Source organism: Mus caroli, chromosome 14 (genome assembly GCF_900094665.2).
Source record: "Mus caroli chromosome 14, CAROLI_EIJ_v1.1, whole genome shotgun sequence".
Taxonomy (NCBI): Eukaryota; Metazoa; Chordata; class Mammalia; order Rodentia; family Muridae; genus Mus; species Mus caroli.
In genome coordinates this window covers 84,100,241-84,119,217 of record NC_034583.1, presented here as the reverse complement: position 1 = coordinate 84,119,217, position 18,977 = coordinate 84,100,241, and the positions used below count along the sequence as shown (strand labels likewise).

Here is an 18,977-nt window from a genome sequence, read left to right as displayed (position 1 = left end):
AAAATGCAGAGTGATCGCTCTTTTATTCTCTCTCAATTTCTCTTGGTCCTTCTTCCTCTCACTCCCTCTTCCTTCCACCCACCACCCCTCCCTTTCCCCCTCTCCCACTCCCCCCTCCCCCCACCTCTCTCTTTCTCTCTGCTCTGCTCTCTTCTATCTGTGCAATGTAAACTTAAATTGGTTCTTTTATTGTAAATCAGTCATATTTATTTTACTTCCGCAATGGTATATCATGATCCTCTGACTCAAAAATGCATATCTTTCTTTTACTTTTATTTGGAATTTCACAATAATATGTTATCAGGCTACTTATTGGTTTGGCCCTGGCATATATATTCATCAGAATACTTTATGTTCTCAGGAAAGTTGAAATAACATACTATACCTACTTGAAATGATGTCTCCCTCTCCCTCTCTGTGGTGCTAACAATTAATTACAGGATACGGTTTTATTTAGAATATCTTAGTAATAACATTTCCAAACAGTCTGACCTTGCTTTGAGATGTAACCTACACAGAACACAGCACACCCACCTGGGATTTGTAATACAAGCATGCCTTGGATACACAGCATCACACAGTCCGTGGTATGCATGATTCCAGTACAGAAAAGAAAACCCCAAACTCAGTCCTCTGCATCTCATTTGGGTGTATACAACACACACACACACACACACATATGTATATGTGTGTGTGTATATACATATATATATATAATTGGATTTGCATTTATAGATAAAAATACATAGAGTCTACTCATAAATAATGTAGTTGTTACAAAGCTCTAAGCTTATTCCTGTTCTTTTCTTTTCTTTCTTCTTTTTCTTTGTAATAAGTAAGATGAGGATTGCTGTTTTGTAAGCTTCAGTGAACAAAACAGAGGTGGAAAAACATTAGTTGATGTGGAGAAAAGATAGGCTTCCCTTTTGAAAATTTTAAAACCCTGAGCACATTCAATGTACGCCGCACTTAATGTATTGTTCAAGTCTTTCCTGCACATCCAATTTTTATGAGAACCTTAAAAGGCTTCTAGTAGACAGTTTAATCACATTTCCTCTTTACCACTTGAATGTGTGCTTCTCCTATGGAGGTCATTGTCATAAAAAGGCAACTTGCTTGCTTTTCTGTCTGCCTTTTCATTTTTTGGAGGAAGGGCAGAAGATTTGAAGTACTGAAAAATATAAGAAAACCCATATCACTTACACCATTATGATACTGTTTTTTTTTCTCCCAATAAAAGCTATCATTTTTATTTGTAAAGCATATATTTCTACATTTCTAGATGTGGAGCCATCTTCATAACTGCTTTACATGGGGAATAATGATCACTACTACTAATACATACATAAAGAAAGGAGAAATTTTTATATTACCTTATGAGGGTGAACTCAGGTATTAAAGTCTTGACAGAAGAATTTTCTTCACTCCAGGGATATACCTGCAGAACAGAAGACAGACCACTTGTCCATGTAAGTCTTTGTAAAATCTCCAAACAGCTTTTCGAAAAATCAGATTTCCTGTTATGTATAGCTTAAGACAACTACAAGTAATACAGGTGCCAAGAATTTTGAAAGGAAGAACGCAGCAGTGTCCTCCCTTCTTCATATTTGCTCCTGGTAAATAATTTTAGTTGAAAGTTCTAGCCGACAGAACCTAAGCAAACACGTGATCGAATTTACCCTCCTAGAGAATATTTTACAACAGATACAAGTGGAGAATATACATTTTCACTGTTCTGTAAAAACTACACAAAACTATAATTAAAGTTGCAAACAGAGCTACAGTTACAAATGACTGAAACTATGGATTGAGATAAGCATATCAAATAGCATGAAAGTCAGGTAGAAATGGCCAACTACACCCTGCTTTTTAGAGAGTGGTTCAAACATTGTACAGAACTTAATCAGGCCAGAGCAGTCGAACTGAGATGAAACATAGTATAATTCATCAGAAAAAGCTAACAATGTGATTACTGATCTCTTATCAACAAGTCATCAAAAAGAACAAGCAAAGTTCCCATTTTAACCACGTGAGAAGTATGAGAGGATACACTTAGCCTTTTCAATAGCACTGAAATTTACATGGCTTAGCTCCTTGAGAGGCCTCAAAATCTCCTTATTTTTTATTTAAACTGACAGGAATTCCGAAGTACATCACATGGTACACTGAACATGAAATCTTCTACCTTAGGATTCCCCTCTACATAGTCTCATATCCCTCTTATTATAAATAATATATGTGGTCCAAAATATACAATGTACTGATACAGTCCAAAAGGGACATCATTATATTTTAATAGAGGAATGAATATCTGTAAGTGTATGTGCCAACTGTTATGGTATAGGAAATCATTGACAGTATCCAAAACAGATGAAAACATGCCAATGTTTAAATTGTCTTAAAACATTGGAAGTGCCTAAGTTAATATGAGTTATTCAATATAATAATATGAATTCATTTTAACATGTAATTTATAAGGAACTTGGTTTTGAAGCACAATGGTAATAAAATAAAAATCAAGTAATGGGAATCTTTGATTATATTACTTGATATGGGAGCTTACTATGGAATAGAAGTTCTGGGCACAAGTCACACTCCATTGTCACTTTCCTGAGTGCTGGGAATATGTGCATATGACACTGTGTCCCACCTCAAAACAATCATTTAAAATAATATAAATAACAATAATTGGGAATTTAATATTTTATAACTACATATTTGATATGTTGAGCTTCAAATTCTTTTGTATATTTTAAAAAGCAAAATAGCTTAGAAAGTAGTGTATTTTGCAGTAATATCTGTAATCTATATGAACATTATTTTAATATATTTTGAACAAGACAAACTACATAATGTGAACTTGTCCAGGCATAATAATCTCATAGTTTTACCTCTTCGTGCTCATTGTAATATGTATATCAAACTGGGATGAAATCTATGACTCTTGACATTCTCTCTGGTGTAAATATACCACATGATTTGAATTTGAGAGAATAGTCACTATGAGTGTTCCTTTACACTACCCCATACTCACAGACAACACATTCATTTATTAGCTCAATGATGATTAGCATGCTTACTAACTTTTATTTTCACCTTAGCAAACATGTATTGTGGGCTGAATGGTGTTCCAGTAGAACCTCGAAATCTGAGTTATTTATAAGTCAGTCTGTGACTTAATCTGGACATGAGGTTCTTTAACAAAGAAACTATTTTTTTTTTATCAGTCAAATTTATATTAGTAAAATCTCAGCCCGCAACATGCCCACACAATGAACTCAAAACTCAATTGATATAAACACAAGTTACACATCTAGATGGGGCAGATGAACCCTAATTACTATTTAAACATCTATCTAAGAAATCCCAATACTTCTGAACTCAAAGACTGTATGGTTCTGTCTCCCCTTCCTCTCCTATAAGTTCCATCTTATCTCTTCCTCTCCCTCTGTCTCTCTCTTCATCGCAAAGAAGCAATGTTAAAGTGAGGTCGAAAAGGTGGAATTTTTTTTTGTTTTGTTTTTGTTTTATTATTTATTTATTTTTATTACGTATTTTCCTCAATTACATTTCCAATGCTATCCCAAAAGTCCCCCATACCCCACCCCACTTCCCTACCCACCCATTCCCATTCTTTTGGCCCTGGCATTCCCCTGTATTGGGGCATATAAAGTTTGCAAGTCCAATGGGCCTCTCTTTCCAGTGATGGCCGACTAGGCCATCTTTTGATACATATGCAGCTAGAGACAAGAGCTCCGGGGTACTGGTTAGTTCATCATGTTGTTCCAACTATAGGGTTGCAGATCCCTTTAGCTCCTTGGGTACTTTCTCTAGCTTCTCCATAAAAGGTGGATTTTAATTCACTCTGGCTCCTTTCTATGTCAAGAAAAAAATTTCAGGCAGAAGCCCCAAGGAGGAGATACAGTGTAAAGACAACAACGAAGACAGCCATTTACAAGGAATGGGAAGTTGTTCCTGAGAAATCACACTCAGTAGCACCTTAATTCTGACCCATATTCTACAAAGAAGCAAAACAATATCATTTTTTTTAACTGTTTAAAAAAGTCACTCTACAATGTGTTCTTAAAGCAGTCCCAGCAAATAAACTCACCAGGGAATTGACAATGTTTTGAAATTTCATCTCTATTTTATCGTTCCAATTTAAGTAGAAACATTGAGATAATTGCCCCCAAATAAAGACTTTATTATATTCCATGGAAAAGTGTCCCTCTGAGAATTAAAATATCGACACCTGGAAAGATGTCATTTGTAAGCCATAATGCTGTTCAAACACATTTCCTAGGCCTGTTTCACTAAATCTTTTTTGAACCTTCCTATGAGGTCTCTCTGGGAACTCTTTAAGTTATTCTTCCGTGATTCCTTCTGTGAGTATCATTTCTCAAAGAATTCAAGGTCATGTACAAGAAGATGCTTTCCTAGCAAAGCAAACTATGTGGCACATTTAAGTACATGACAAATAACGATGGAATCACACTAAAACCTCTTCACAATGTCTCTCCGAATACACGTGCTGCGCAACTGCCTGCCTTGCTGCTAAAACAGTCTTCTAACATGATCTTTTAAACACTCCGATAATTAAAAAAGTGCTTGGATCGTCTCCAAGAGAGACTACCTCATGCCAGTGTTATTACAATGAGATTCCAGAATGGCAATTCTGGTTCTTGGTGGCACAGATCATCCTTGGTAACTAAAGCTAATTAACATAGCAATACAAATCTTAATCCAGGAAGCTTACAAGTAGAAAATCCAATTAAAGTGATGTGACATTAATTACAAGACAATAGGAAGGTTGGATTGAGAGCCTAGTGACACAGGCTGAGCATCACAATGGTTGTATGTGTGCATAGAGTGATCAGTGGCAGTAATGGCTGCCCACTTCCCTGCTTACAATAATTACTCAAGAGGCACTGTGAGGGTTATTTTTAACAATATTTTAAACATGTTTTAACTCATCTAAAGAACAATACTATGTAATAAGAACATGATTTACTTCTCTTCACATGTTTTTAATTTATACAGATATATAAGTAAGAGAATAGGATATTGTAATAGAGAAACACTATGGCACAGAGAAAAGATCAGATGCAAACCCAAGAGTGACTCACATAAAAAGAACATGTTCTTGGGCAATTTATTAATTTGAAGATACTTCTTGAAAAATGTTTTCCCAATATAAAATTTGAAAATTATTTTTATTTTTATTTTATTTTATTATTTCCCTTCCCAGTTTTCTCCCCACAAGCCCCCATCCCCTCCCACCCACCCTGCCTCTATGAGGGTCCTCCCCTACCCACCCACTCACTCCTGTCTCACCACCCCCAGCACTCCTCTACCCTCTACCCTGGGGCATCCAGCCTTCACATGATCAAGAGTTCACCTCCCATTGATGCCAGATAACGCCATCTTCTGCTAAATATCCAGCTAGAGCTATATGTATTCTTTGGTTGGTGATTTAGTTCCTGGGAGCTTTGGGGTGTCTGGTTGGTTGATATTGCTGGTATTCCTATGGGGTTGCAAAAACTCAGTGTTGTTATTGTCATGGCTGTGATTAACTAATGACTATATGAAGATAATAAACACATGAAACCATTCAATTACACCAGGACTAAGATATCTTATTCAGGGGCAAGTTTTGTTTTAGAAATAATCATTGGGAATTCTTAGAAAAGAATTTCTAAGCTATTCTATATTTAGTCATGAAATATTTGCATGCTATAAATGTTTTGTAATAGGTGTATAAATAACTTTAAAGCAACTAATTATGCAGCTAACAAAGGAGGCATTGAGCATGTAACAAGAATGAGAAAAGATGTACAAAATCAACTTTAAAAGATAGAAGGTCAAAAATAGTAGTTGAAGAAAATAAGAACCTTCTACTTGCAAGCTAATAAATGAACAGGAATGAAGTTAAGACCCTTCCATGAAGAAAGGATACCTTAGGTTACAGTGTTACTGTGTTACAGATATTTAAATGATATCTGTATAATAGGTCCTTTCTCATAGTACTCCAAAAACAATATAGTTGAAAGGTTAAAATATTAAGAAAATGCACATAATATATATTAGGGAATCTATTCTGGATATCATATATGGTAGAGTCAGTAGACAAACAAAAATATAAATGAAGGCTTTTAGGATATTAAATATGGGAAAATTAGTTTTCGACTAAAAGCCAATTTACTTTTTAAAGACTAGTCTAAATACTTATCTTACCTCTTCAAAGGAATCATTAGCTACCTACTTCCAGAACTATATTCCCTAGACTATTTAAAAGTGAGCAAGACACTTTATCTGCCTCAGTACAGGGGAATGCCAGGGCCAAGAAGTGGGAGTGGGTGGGTGGGGGAGTGGGTGGGGAAGCAGGTGGGGGACTTTTGGGATAGCATTGTAAATGTAAATGAAATAAATACCTAATAAAAAAAATAAAAAAAAGTGAGCAAGACTAAAATATAGAAAGCTTAACTACACTGATGAAAGAAGAGATTTGAAATTACCTTGGGGAGTATATGCCTTTTATTTTTATTCTTTGTATTCTTTCTGTTTCTAATTTTACAATTACAAATAAGATGCTTAGATCTTTAATTTACATATATATATGGAATATATACATTGAATTATGTTTGTATTTGTGCCATTCACTTATTCTTCCATAAAATTTTGTGCGATTTGAATAGATCTAAGGCTCATTTTCTTTATCTGAGAATGCCATTCAACTTACATAACTTCTCTAAACTGTTGAAATACTAATATAACAAGGAGAAATTCCTAAAAATAAGTCTGTGCAACAGCATTTTGTTAATACTGACCATGTAAGGAGTTAGCACTTTATATATGTAACATGTGGTATATGTGTGCTTGTAGCTATATAATTATGCTATATTTTAATGATTTGATACATATTTTCTCTTTTTTTATTAGATATTTTCTTCATTTACATTTCAAATACTATCCCGAAAGTTCCCTATACCCTCCCACTGCCCTGCTCCCCAACCCACCGACTCCTACTTTCTGGCCCTGGCATTCCCCTGTACTGGGTCATATAATCTTCACAAGACCAAGGGTTCTGATTTAATTCTGGCATCAGTATATTTTGGAAATATCACTCAAACATTTCTTCAGCAAGTAGCTTCCCTAGTATAGTCACAGACTAGAGACTCCAATTTTCGGAAGCATAAGTAGGCATATACACAGTACTTCGGACAGGTATTTTGCATTTATAAAACCTTCGGACAGGTATTTTGCATTTATAAAACCTTCGGACAGGTATTTTGCATTTTCTCTCCACAGAAAGCACATGCTTAACAATGTAATATGTAGTATAGTTGAAAAAAATCACATTCTAGTGAAAACTCTGAAACATTTCTAGAGCTTGAAAGGGCCAATTCTTTTTTCCTATTATACTCACTGTCTATAGAAGTAATTTTCCCTCATCAGGTTTGTACTATACTTGAAATTCCAATAAAACTTCCTGATGAATTGGTGAAATGGAAAGAATTGTAAACATGCAAAAATTATTTATTGATTCTTGGAAGTCATTTGAATAGCACCGATTAATTAAACTAACAAAATAGTATAACTGCCAACACTCAAACCTTGTTTCCTTGACAAAGCAAGCACACCTGAGTGGTTCAGGCAACTTAGATTTTGAAACTGAGCCAGCTGTTTAATTTCTCTATGCCTCAGTTTCCTTATATTCTAAAATGAAAATGGTGCTTTTATTCTACTGAGCAGAAACTAATGAAAAGTATATATATAAGTTCTGTCTACAGATGCCCGCATGTACTAAACCATGCTATCTATTATTACTCGTCTTTAACACGGGTATTAAAATTCTCTGTTCCATAGAAAGCTATGTAGCTATTATGGTGGTTATGACAGGTTCTTTCGGGTACAATTTACAAAATAAAACATATTTGAGTTGAAAGCATACAGAGCTACGTACATTCTGGAACACAGTTACAATATAATCTACACAACTAAACGATGTGTTGTTTTTCTTATTCTACTTACTATCTCCAGTTAAAAAAAATGTTTGTAAGTGGTTATAAGAGAAGCAGAGATATTAGTTTATATACTTTTGATTTACGGTCTTTAACAAAACTCTGTGGACACTGCTACTTAGGGACCATTTGGAGTGCACACTGTATTGTTTTGTTTAGGATGGTTTGCACATTTGCCCTGAAGTCTTGCTCGATACTCAGGACAGCTCAACTCAACAGGGAGAATAAGCATTTCACACCTGTGAGAGAAAAGAGAGGAAGCACAACTAGATTCTTTCACAGCCCCTGTTTGTCATGCTTTGAATGAGAAGTGCTGTTTCATGCCATTGCATTCTCTAGTTGAGGACCAAATATGTTTGTGTGTGTGTATGTATGTATGTGTGTGTGTATATATGTGTGTGTGTGTGTGTATTTTATTTTATTTTATTTTTTTACTATGTCCTCCTTCAGAGAGCTTCATTGGTTTGTCTTTCCATGAAATTTCTTTTCTTTTGCTTCCTTTTTATTGGATACTTTATTTATTTACATTTCAAATGCTATCCTTTTTCCCAATTTTCCCACCAGAAACCCACTATCCCATCCTCTCTCCATCTGCTTCTAAGAGGGTACTCACCGAACAGTCTACCCACTCCTGCCTCTCTTCCTTGGCAGTCCCCTATACTGGGGCATAAAGACTTTACAGGCCCACATATGTGGCTGGGGCCATGGGACCCTCCATGCATACTCTTTGGTTGGAGGTTTAATTCTTGGGAGCTCTGTGGGCTGGGGGATTGGTTGGTGGTTGATATTGCTGTTTTCCAATGGGTTGCAAACCCCTTCAGGTCCTTCAGTACTTTCTCTAACTCCTTCATTGGAGAAACCTATGCTCAGTTCAATGGTTGGCTGCAAGCATCTGCCTATATATTTTCAAGGCTCTAAAAGAGTCTCTCAGGAGACACCTATATCAAGCTCCTGGCAGCATCACTTCTTTGCATCCACAATAGTGTCTGGGTTTGGTGACTGTATATGGGAAGGATCCGCAGGTATGGCAGTCTCTGGATGACCTTTCCTTCAGTCTTTGCTCCACACTTAATCTCAGTATCTCCTCCCATAGGCATTTTGTTTCCTCCTCCAAATAGGACTGAAGTAACCACACTTTGGCTTTCTTCCTCTTGAGATTCATGTGGTCTGTGAATTGTATCTTAGGTATTCTGAGCTTTGGCACTGATACCAATTACCAGGGAGTGCATACCATGTGTATTCTATTGTGATTGGGTTACCTCACTCATGATGATATTTTCGAGTTCTATCTATTTGCCCAAGAATTTCATAAATTCATTGTTTTTAATAGCTGAGTAGTACTCCATTGTGTAAATGTACCACATTTTCTGTATCCATTCCTCTGTTGAGGGACATCTGGGTTCTTTCCAGCTTCTGCCTATTATAAATAAGGCTGCTATGAACATAGTGGAGCATGTGTCCTTATTACATGTAGAAGCAGCTTCAGGGTATATGCCCAGGAGTGGTATATCTAGGTCCTCAGGGAGTAGTACTATGGCCAACTTTCTGAGGATTCTCCAAACTGATTCCCTGAGTGGTTGTACCAGCTTGCAATCCCACCAGCAATAGAGGAGTGTTCCTCCTTCTCCACATCCTTGCCCCCATCTGCTGTCACCTGAGCAGAGAGAGTATCTATTCCTGAAGTCTGTCTATTTATGTATCAAATTCCACATCCTTGAAGCTATTATTTGATTTTGACTTTGGCTTTACAGTTTAAAATATTTCACTTATCAAATTAAGAGAGATATACTGGAAACTTCATTCTTTACATTTATTTTGTAAGCTATATGATACAATAAAGTATTCTGAATAGTAAACTAGCTTACACAATAACTATTCTGAACTTAACTTTGAAATTTCCATCTGAAATAATATCATGTTTTCTCCAAATAAAGTCTCTGCTTCAATAGTAACTTTAATTAAGGATAGTCAAAAATAATGAATTTAAAAATTCTATTTAATATTCTTAAGTTGTTCAATTTGGAAAAATACCAACTAAATAAAACTTTACTTCTGATGTTTTCTGGACTTTCAAAAAGACAGACAAACAAACAAAAATAAAACAAACTGGCATAATTAACTGTTCTTTGCCTCACCAGTATATTTTGTTTATGTATATGTTCACAACAAGGAACTAAGAACTTATGTCAGTTTATGAAGTATGTATTTTTGGCCCTTTAAGCACAGCACAATTCCCTAAAAGCATTGATCATCTTTACTTAAAAAGGAAGGCTCCATTATTAATTCTGAGATCCAACTAAGACAGTTTTTTATGTAAACAGCAGCATTGCAGATTCTAAGAATAACGCTATGATCTTGTGACACCATAATTTCAGAGGCATTCATATGAAGAGGCATCTTTGAAAGATTGATTGAATATATACAAATATTTAGCAGGCTACTGTTTTAGGATGGCTTATATTTATGAAGAGTTCTACTTTTTTGGCTCTTAAAATTACAGCTCACTGGAAATAAGAATTTGTTCAATAGAATTGATTTTGAACACAAAATGCTACGTAATTTTCAATACACCCATGTTATATAAGTGCAGAAGCGTGCATAATTTTATGCTACATGGGATGAGGATGGGAGATTTGTGCTTTGCTTTGCTTCTGCAATTGTCTGGAGAAAAGAAGATGAATTATGAGGTGGTAACAGGCTTTAATTTTTTGATTGAGTGGAAGGATTGTGTTTATAGAAGGTCATTCACTCCTGTGGGGGAAGTTATTAATATAAGAAATTATGTGCTGAGGTAAACTACCTCAGTTAGACAGTGAAATTCATCATTCAAGACTTTTATAGGGAATCACAAAATACATTGTAAATTGAGTGTCTCCCTTTCAAGTGGATTAATGCTATAGCTGGAATTTTCAGAAAGTCCTAAGATTTGATAATAGTCACAGCATACTTAATTTTACCATAATTTATCTAGAATACAAATCCATAGTGATACTGCTCCATGTCTTTTCTATTTCTTGTTTGAGAATGCAGCAAAAGAAAATCCTATTTGTTACTATCATTCATAACAGCTAAACTTGTCCATCTAATGTTTTCTGGGCTCATTAAGTCAAAGTTTCCCTAAACAAGTGCAATTGATCTTCAGATCACAAGCACACAGTCACCTGAGTGGTAATATGTCAGTTCTTGGTATAGAGTTTAAGGGCCACATAAACTAAAATAGGCTATGTTTAGTAACAGTAGTTACATATAAATATTCATGACTATAAGAGTGCAAGTTGTATGTTCTTTTGTTTTTGTTTTTTTGTTTTTTTTTTTCTTTGGTTTGGTTTGGTTTGGTTTTTCGAGACAGGGTTTCTCTGTATAGCCCTGGTTGTCCTAGAATTGTATTTTTGCTCTTTTGCATATTATACTATCTATATCTATGTCTATATTTACATATATATCTACATCTGTATCTTTATTTGTATCTATATCTCTTTATATCTCTATCTCTATACCATCTATATCTATATATATCTTATGCATTATATAAACAACACCCAATTTTCCGCTCTAACTCCTCCCTTATTTTCCCTTTACTCTTTCATCTCCAGTTTGTCTATTCTTCTTTGAAAAAGAAGCCATCAAAACAGTGGAGTGCCACCCATATGTGCATTTGTGTAAGAACCTCTACTGGAGCATGGGTAGCCTCTCAGCAGCCATATCTTTGAATAAAAAGTACTCTCCTTCCCCTAGCATCTATAAGTTGTCAATCATTTCTTAGCTAGGGGTGAGAGCTCATGATCCACTTACCAATCCATTCTGCAATTATTACTGGCTTGATCTTCTGAAGGTATTGAGCAGGGAGTCACAGCCACTATAAGTCAGTGTATATCATGGCCCTGCCAGGATCAGCAAGTTCTGTTTTACTGGAGGCATCTAGTATTCCTGATACAGATTTTTCTCACCAGCTTCCAAAATAATCCTTAAGCCTTGGTGGTAGTCAGTGTGATGCAGATATTCCAGATAAAACTGAGCACTCCAGTCTCTTATTCTCTTTATATTAGTTATTTATGAGTCTCCGTACTAATTGCCACGTGCTGCCAATATAAATCTCTCTGACAAGGGCTGACAGATATATTAATCTATGGGCATAAAGCTAAGAACTTAGGTATCAATAAACTGATTACGTTAACTACAGAAGTACACAATAAAACTAGTTTGAAATTTTGTTTTATGCTCGAGTGGCTAAAATTGAGGCGAGGGGAAAGGGAGGGGGAGGGAGAGGAGAGGAGAGGAGAGGGGAGGGGAGGGGAGGGGAAGGGAAGGGAAGGGAAGAGAAGAGAAGAGAAGAGAAGAGAAGAGAAGAGAAGAGAAGAGAAGAGAAGAGAAGAGAAGAGAAGAGAAGAGAAGAGAAGAGANGAGAAGAGAAGAGAAGAGAAGAGAAGAGAAGAGAAGAGAAGAGAAGAGAAGACATGTGCTGGGGTGGTTTTGAGGAAACTAGAAACACTCACTTATTGTTGATATGTAGAGTGTGAAAGTTGGGAGAAAATGCCTTTCCAACACATCTAGGCTATCAGAATAAAAAGGCCCTGTATCACATACAAGTTACCTCTTCTTGAGCTGTTGGGCAATGCGGCCCCATAGACCTTGTGCTCCCTGACTATCACCAACCCCTCCCAAGGCGAAAAAAACAGGCTATTTTCTTGCGAGTGTACTCTCCAGATTTTTTGTTTTTACTTTTTTGAAAAAAATATAATATATAGAATATGTCCTACCATTTTCTGTGAATGAAAAGTCAAGAAAGTTTTAGTAAGGAAGGGAAAGACTGGTGACTTGATCTTTTGACAAGTATCTTAGATGTCAGAAGAATTACTACAAGTGGTATTTAGAATATAAAACATTTTTTTTTCTGGTAGTAAATCAAGGCTGAACAGGCCAGAAGAGCTGGTTCAGCAGCAATAAATTGCTATCATAACTCACTGGTGAATAGGAACCTACTGAAAGCATGTAAGTTTTTGAAGTTCTCCAGAAAAGGAAAGAGTCAGAAAATAACATGACTAAGCATGTAGCCTAGGAAATGCCAGGAGAAAGACTATCCCAGGGATCCCAAGCAAAAAGATACATAAGGTTATAAAAGATAGATAAGGAAGGATCAGTTCTATGGAAGAAAAAAAGTAAAAAGAGAGGGATTGAATACTTTCTAAATGTAATTTACAAAAGAATATTTGGAACATCTACCCTAGATGTATAATCTCACTTTCTTACTTAGATTCTTTCATTTGTTTGGCATTCATTCACTTTTAAATTTTAATTATTAAAATAAATTTAAATTTAAATATATTTTGGTCATATTCTCTCCCACTCCTCCAGGTTCTTCCAGATTCTCCCTGTTACCTACCCAAATTTAAGTAATTTCTTCAAATACAAACAAAAATACAATGCAACCATAAAATCTCCCAAAACCAAGGAAAAATAAAATAAAACCACACCAAAAAGGAAAAATGAACAAAACTAAAAACATGACAGAAACATAACCAAATAAAATAATAATAATAATAATAATAATAATAATAATAATAATAATAATAATAATAAATATGCTGGTAAACTACCTTTGAATTATTTCTAGAATGGCTAATATTCTCAGTGTCACTCTATAGGATACAACTGAGTTTTCCTCTCACAGTAGATATAAGTGACAATGTAATTGTAGTGTTTACTCTAGGGGCTGAGTTTTCATTTATTCATATATTCATTTTTTTCATTCATTTATCTATCCATTTATAAATATATAACAAAATTAAATTAAAAAATAAAATAAAAATAATCACATCAAAATCAGACAAGCCAAAGCTACTTCAGGAAAAATGCCCCAACAGAAGGCACAAGAATCAGAAAACTATTTGCTTGCACACTCAGAAATATCATAAAAACAGTAAACTGTAAGCTTTAATATATCCTGAGAGGGCCTGAAGCAGACCTATCCAGGCCCTGTGCACGCTTCTTCAGTTTCTGTGAAGTCTTTTGAAGTCTGTTTAGGTTGATTTAGATGGGCATGTCTTCTTGGAATCCTCCATATTCTTTAGCTCTTATACTCTTTCTACCTTCACAAAATGACTCCTCATGTAGTTCTTCTATACTCAAGTGTTTAGTACATTGTATCAGATAAGCTTTCATCAGGAGTAGAGGGGAACAAATATAGATATCATAGCCAGATATTATGCAGTGAATATGATACTTTGGAATATTCAGCCCTAAATAGAATTTCTCTATGTCCTTTTAGTATTTAAAGTAGGAAATTTAGTTTGTTTTTTTTAAGATATTAGTGATTAACAACAACTAAACATTAAAGAGTATGCCTTAGTAATATTTGATGTGAGGATCTGATTTGTTGAAATTAGGTTCCTAGTTTTTTCTCCCAGACCCATGCTTCCAAAAATAAGACTGAAACTCTATATGTATTTACAAATACCTTGGCCATATAGCTTGGATCTTCTTTGATTAGATATAATTTAAAATATCCCATTTATTCTAGCCTACCTTCTGCCACATGGCAGATATATGTGCTCAGACACCAGGTGTCCATCTTATCACATCCCCTGAGCCAAACTTCTGCCTTGCTCTATCCCAGAATTCTTTCTGCCTCCTGGATGCCTTCTAGTCTACCCTTTCCTATAGGCCACAGGCTTTTTTCATTGACAGGTGATGCATCCATCCAAATAATATAGCAGCTCTTTTCTCTACACTGTCCTTTTTTATCTTCTTTGTGGACTGTTCAAAAGAAAACAGAGTGTACTGAGGGCAGAGGTACCACTTTATCGTAGTGCATAGTCATCAGGATCCTGTAAGTGTAAACCAGGACAAAAGTGTCAAGGCTATTAATGGCTTATAAAAAATTTAACTATATATATAACATATATGATGACAACGTTGTTTATATAATCAAGTAATTTGTTTCTCTGGATATTTTATCAAGAAATATGTTGATGTTATCAAGAAAATACATGTAGTATAATTTTCACCTTTCTGTGAATAGATTCTTTCTCTTATACCTGTTACCTGTATTGTATATTATACTAAGAATTTGTAACTTCTATGCAAAAGCTTCTTTTTATCCTGATTCACAATGAGTAACTTTGGGAAAATACAAATAGCATGCCGACACATTTATTTCACCAAAGCCCTCTTGAGATAATGTCTGAATTTTCATCAAGACTGTAGTGATTAGTGTTTCTGATTATGGTAATCAAATAACTCATTAGTGATTGCGTTTCAGAGATGATTTAAAATATAAAATGTTTCTAGAATATGGTGAGTCATTTGTCTTATGCTCTTCAAAGACTGGGGAAAAAATGAAAGAACAATTTTGGCTCATAAAATTATGCATTGATAAAAATATATACAACACAACCGTGCCCCACTTTTATAGACACATGTTTTCAAAGTCTTAGTATCATGGCAGTTGCTTTAAAGAGTATGCTTTTATATACGATGCATCAATTGAGCAAAAATTGTTGCCTGGTCTAACTTGACACCAACATAAACCATCAACTAAGGAAAAAGCTTTCAACAAGTGACGAGTATGATTTATTAATATATGTGAAGTTGCCAAGTGAAGTAAGAGGATGTAGGTGTTGGCTTTCTTCCTACGCGAAATTTCATTTACTAGTAGTTTCAGTTTAATGAGCAGTACAAACTAAGGTTTTGCTATCTTTCATGTGTCCTCTTTTACAGCTTGTTTAAAAGTTTGTAAATATTTGCTGAATGTGCCCTTTATTAAGTGTTTGTGCATAGTTTGATTTTTTTTCATCCTTGGGCAAATTTCTTTTGTTATGGGTAGCTATTTATTTTAATAAGACAGTGAACAAATTTGTATTCTTCGGCATGCTTTAGAGAACTCACCAGGGAATAAGAATGGCAAAGATGCTCTGTATTGTGAGAGGATATGTACAATGTCAATAAGCTTAAAAGCACAAAATGCAAATTGAGAAAGTTTACTCAAGTCTCGCTTATGATCAACTCTTAATTCAAAGGAGTGTAAATTATAAGGAGTAATTTCATATATTAAATGTATATGTCCTATTTATATTTAAATATATATAACACAACTAGAACATGTATATATGTTTATATATATATGTATATAATGTATAATGAACACCTATATTGAGAGTATTTACTTTTATATTCATAAGACCCTCCTTTCTAATTGAGGCTTAAGGAAATGATTGATCTTTTGGATGCCATAGATTCTGAGCATGGATCATTGTGAAAGTAATTTCCAAATTTTGAGTATCAAGTTAAATAGCAAGTTTCTTAAGATTTTATGAAAATTATTGAGTGAAATGTATCTTCCCATAAGTATAATGGCCATCTGATTTGAATTAACCTAGGGATTAAAGTTCCGTAGGTTGACAATTCTTTATTACCACTTCCTTGATAATTAAAGGATCTTTTATGCTGTGAATCTTGCTGATTTGTCTTTGACTCAGTTATTATAAACCAAATTAAGATAAGTCTTATCTTATACCATGTAAGTGAAATGAAATATATCAGTCATTGACCTCGACATATTCTATTCTACATAAGTCTCTGTGATTTATTTCCCCCATTAATATTGAAGGTTAAGAAAGAAATCTATGCATCCCTTTCACCTTTAACATGCCACAAGTCTAACAAATATGGAAGTCCCTTGAATTAAAAAAAAAGTTGCTATAAATCCTTACTTGCAAGTATGGATTTAAGTACATATTCTATGTATTGACTGAGTGTCCCTGTCATGGATTGCAAAGGGAACACCATCTAATAGCTCTTTAAACAAAGTAGAACCTTAAAGAAAGTCAAGGAGGAACTGAGAATTACTGAGTCCAGTGTCAAATATATGATCCTGTTTACTATAATGACTCTTAGTTTTTTATACTGAGTCCCAAAATAGTCCAGGTTTTGCCCAGTTACTTCTTTCTTTTCATTGCACACCAGTGCACACAGAAGGACAGCCACTTCCTTTCTAGGAATTGGAAAGCGCAGCCTACACACACATAAACTGGAATGCATGTACACACATATATTATTGCTCACTGCACACATCTGACAATACGTAGACAGGCCCCACATGCAGTAGAATACAGGTTCAACTATAAGTCTTACAAATAACATTGTAGAGAAGATCAAAACACATCAGAGCACACTCACAAGAAACCTTGTAAGGCCTACACAAGTTTTTCTGTAAATGTGTGGTATGGCAGGTTGCAGGGTGTTTACAGGTCCTATAAAATGATTCAGATGCAAAAGGTCAAAAGGTATGGGTTGAAGGTTTGTGAGATAATGTGTTCCACAGTGCCCTGGAGATCTTCAGATCTGGGCAGAATATTTGAGTCAAATAGCTTGGCAAAGAGATAAGAAAACATCACAAATTAGTGTTGATGATCTCATTTTCTGTTCTTATCAAGCCTCCTAGTAATCAAATGATAAGTGAAAGATAACAGATATTGTTTAAAGTATCTAATGGAATCTTTGCCTTCACTGGTGAAGAGTCAAAAAATCCATTCAGCTTTGTCACATCCTAATCATTTGAAGATGACAAATAGCTTTTATAAAAAGTTTGTAGTTGTAATTGAGTGCTATTAGATGCTAAAAAAAGATCAGTGCTTCAAAGGCATTGTGATTTATACGAAGTTTATGTATGTATACTTGTGTCACTGTATCTTAGAAGTGTATGCTATTATTTTTCTTGAACTATCTATTGTCATCATTCGGAAGTGGGTTACTGTTGCTATTTTAAAAAAAATATTTTAAACAATAATCTTTTGTATATAACACAATAATTTTGAAAATTTTGTCATACAAACCCACCTTTCTGCTGTAAACATTAGGATGAAATTAAGTATTAATCTCTTTTTCATTGAAATAAATATACTTACTTTAGTTGTATTGTAAGACAAAAATACAATATTCTAAAACAAAGATTCATTATTCTATAATCTTCTGAAGAACTTCATGTTAGAAAAATAAATTGTAACAATGTTAATATTTACATTGGATGATTACAGATTCTAAAATTCAATTATATTTTTAAATCTCTTAAGTGACATTTAACCATACTTTTGAGTACACTTGAGAGATATGGGGAATTGATTACAGTGGTATAATGTAATATGCATCAACTCCTGAAGAATAAAAATTATTTACATATTTACTTTACTTTAGTTATTTAAAAATATTTTTTAGGTAATGGAATTAGTAGGTCAATGAATACCTTTATTTATTAGAGTAAATCATCATGTAAATTTCAGACTTTATGTGATGCTTTGAAAATATCACTGTATATATGCATGTATATGCATATATATGCAAATACACATACACATTTCACACTTGGATTAAATAACCATTGTACTCATGGTCATAGTGCCCTTCAGTCCTTCACTTGGGGACAATTCACCTTAGCAGACAAGAGAATGTTTAAGTCATCAAATGTTTGCAATTCTATGGCCATGAGCTTATAAGGTAAAGTGTCTTAGTAAGGGTTTTATTGCTGTGAAGAGCTATGAGCAGGTCAACTGTTTTAAAGGACAATATTTAATGGGGGCTGGCTTACAGTTTCCGAGGTTCAGTTCATTATCATCATGGTAGGAAATGAGGGCGGCCTGAAGGCTATGGTGCTGAAGGCTCCATGGTGCTGGAGGAGGAGACCGATGTCCACACTGGCAGAGAGCCTGGGCATATTTATGAGATCACAAAGCTTGCACACACAGCGACATACTTCCTCCAGCAAAGCCACACCAATTTTAACAAGGCCCTACCTCCTAATACTGCCACTCCCTATTGGTAAAACATTCAAACACATGAGTTTATGAGCGGCGAAACTTTAAGCTACCACAAACAGTAATAGTTTTACTTAAATAATACTAGTTTGGAGCTGGGAAACAAACAAACAAACAAACAGGCAGATAGACAAAAAAAGAATTCCAAAGA

The 18,977-nt window shown here is 34.7% G+C and overlaps 1 protein-coding gene and 1 long non-coding RNA gene across 6 annotated transcripts in view; one reads left to right on the top strand and one right to left on the bottom strand.

Moving 5' to 3' along the window:
- Positions 1 to 18,977, top strand: part of Pcdh9 (protocadherin 9) — an 844,061-nt gene that overhangs the window by 297,883 nt on the left and 527,201 nt on the right. The gene's annotated exons all lie outside the window — the stretch shown is intronic.
- Positions 1,112 to 18,626, bottom strand: LOC110308922. Its single transcript, XR_002379637.2, has 3 exons — positions 18,601 to 18,626; positions 1,374 to 1,438; positions 1,112 to 1,171 (listed from the first exon to the last, which is right to left on the bottom strand). It is a non-coding gene; the product is annotated as an uncharacterized LOC110308922 (long non-coding RNA).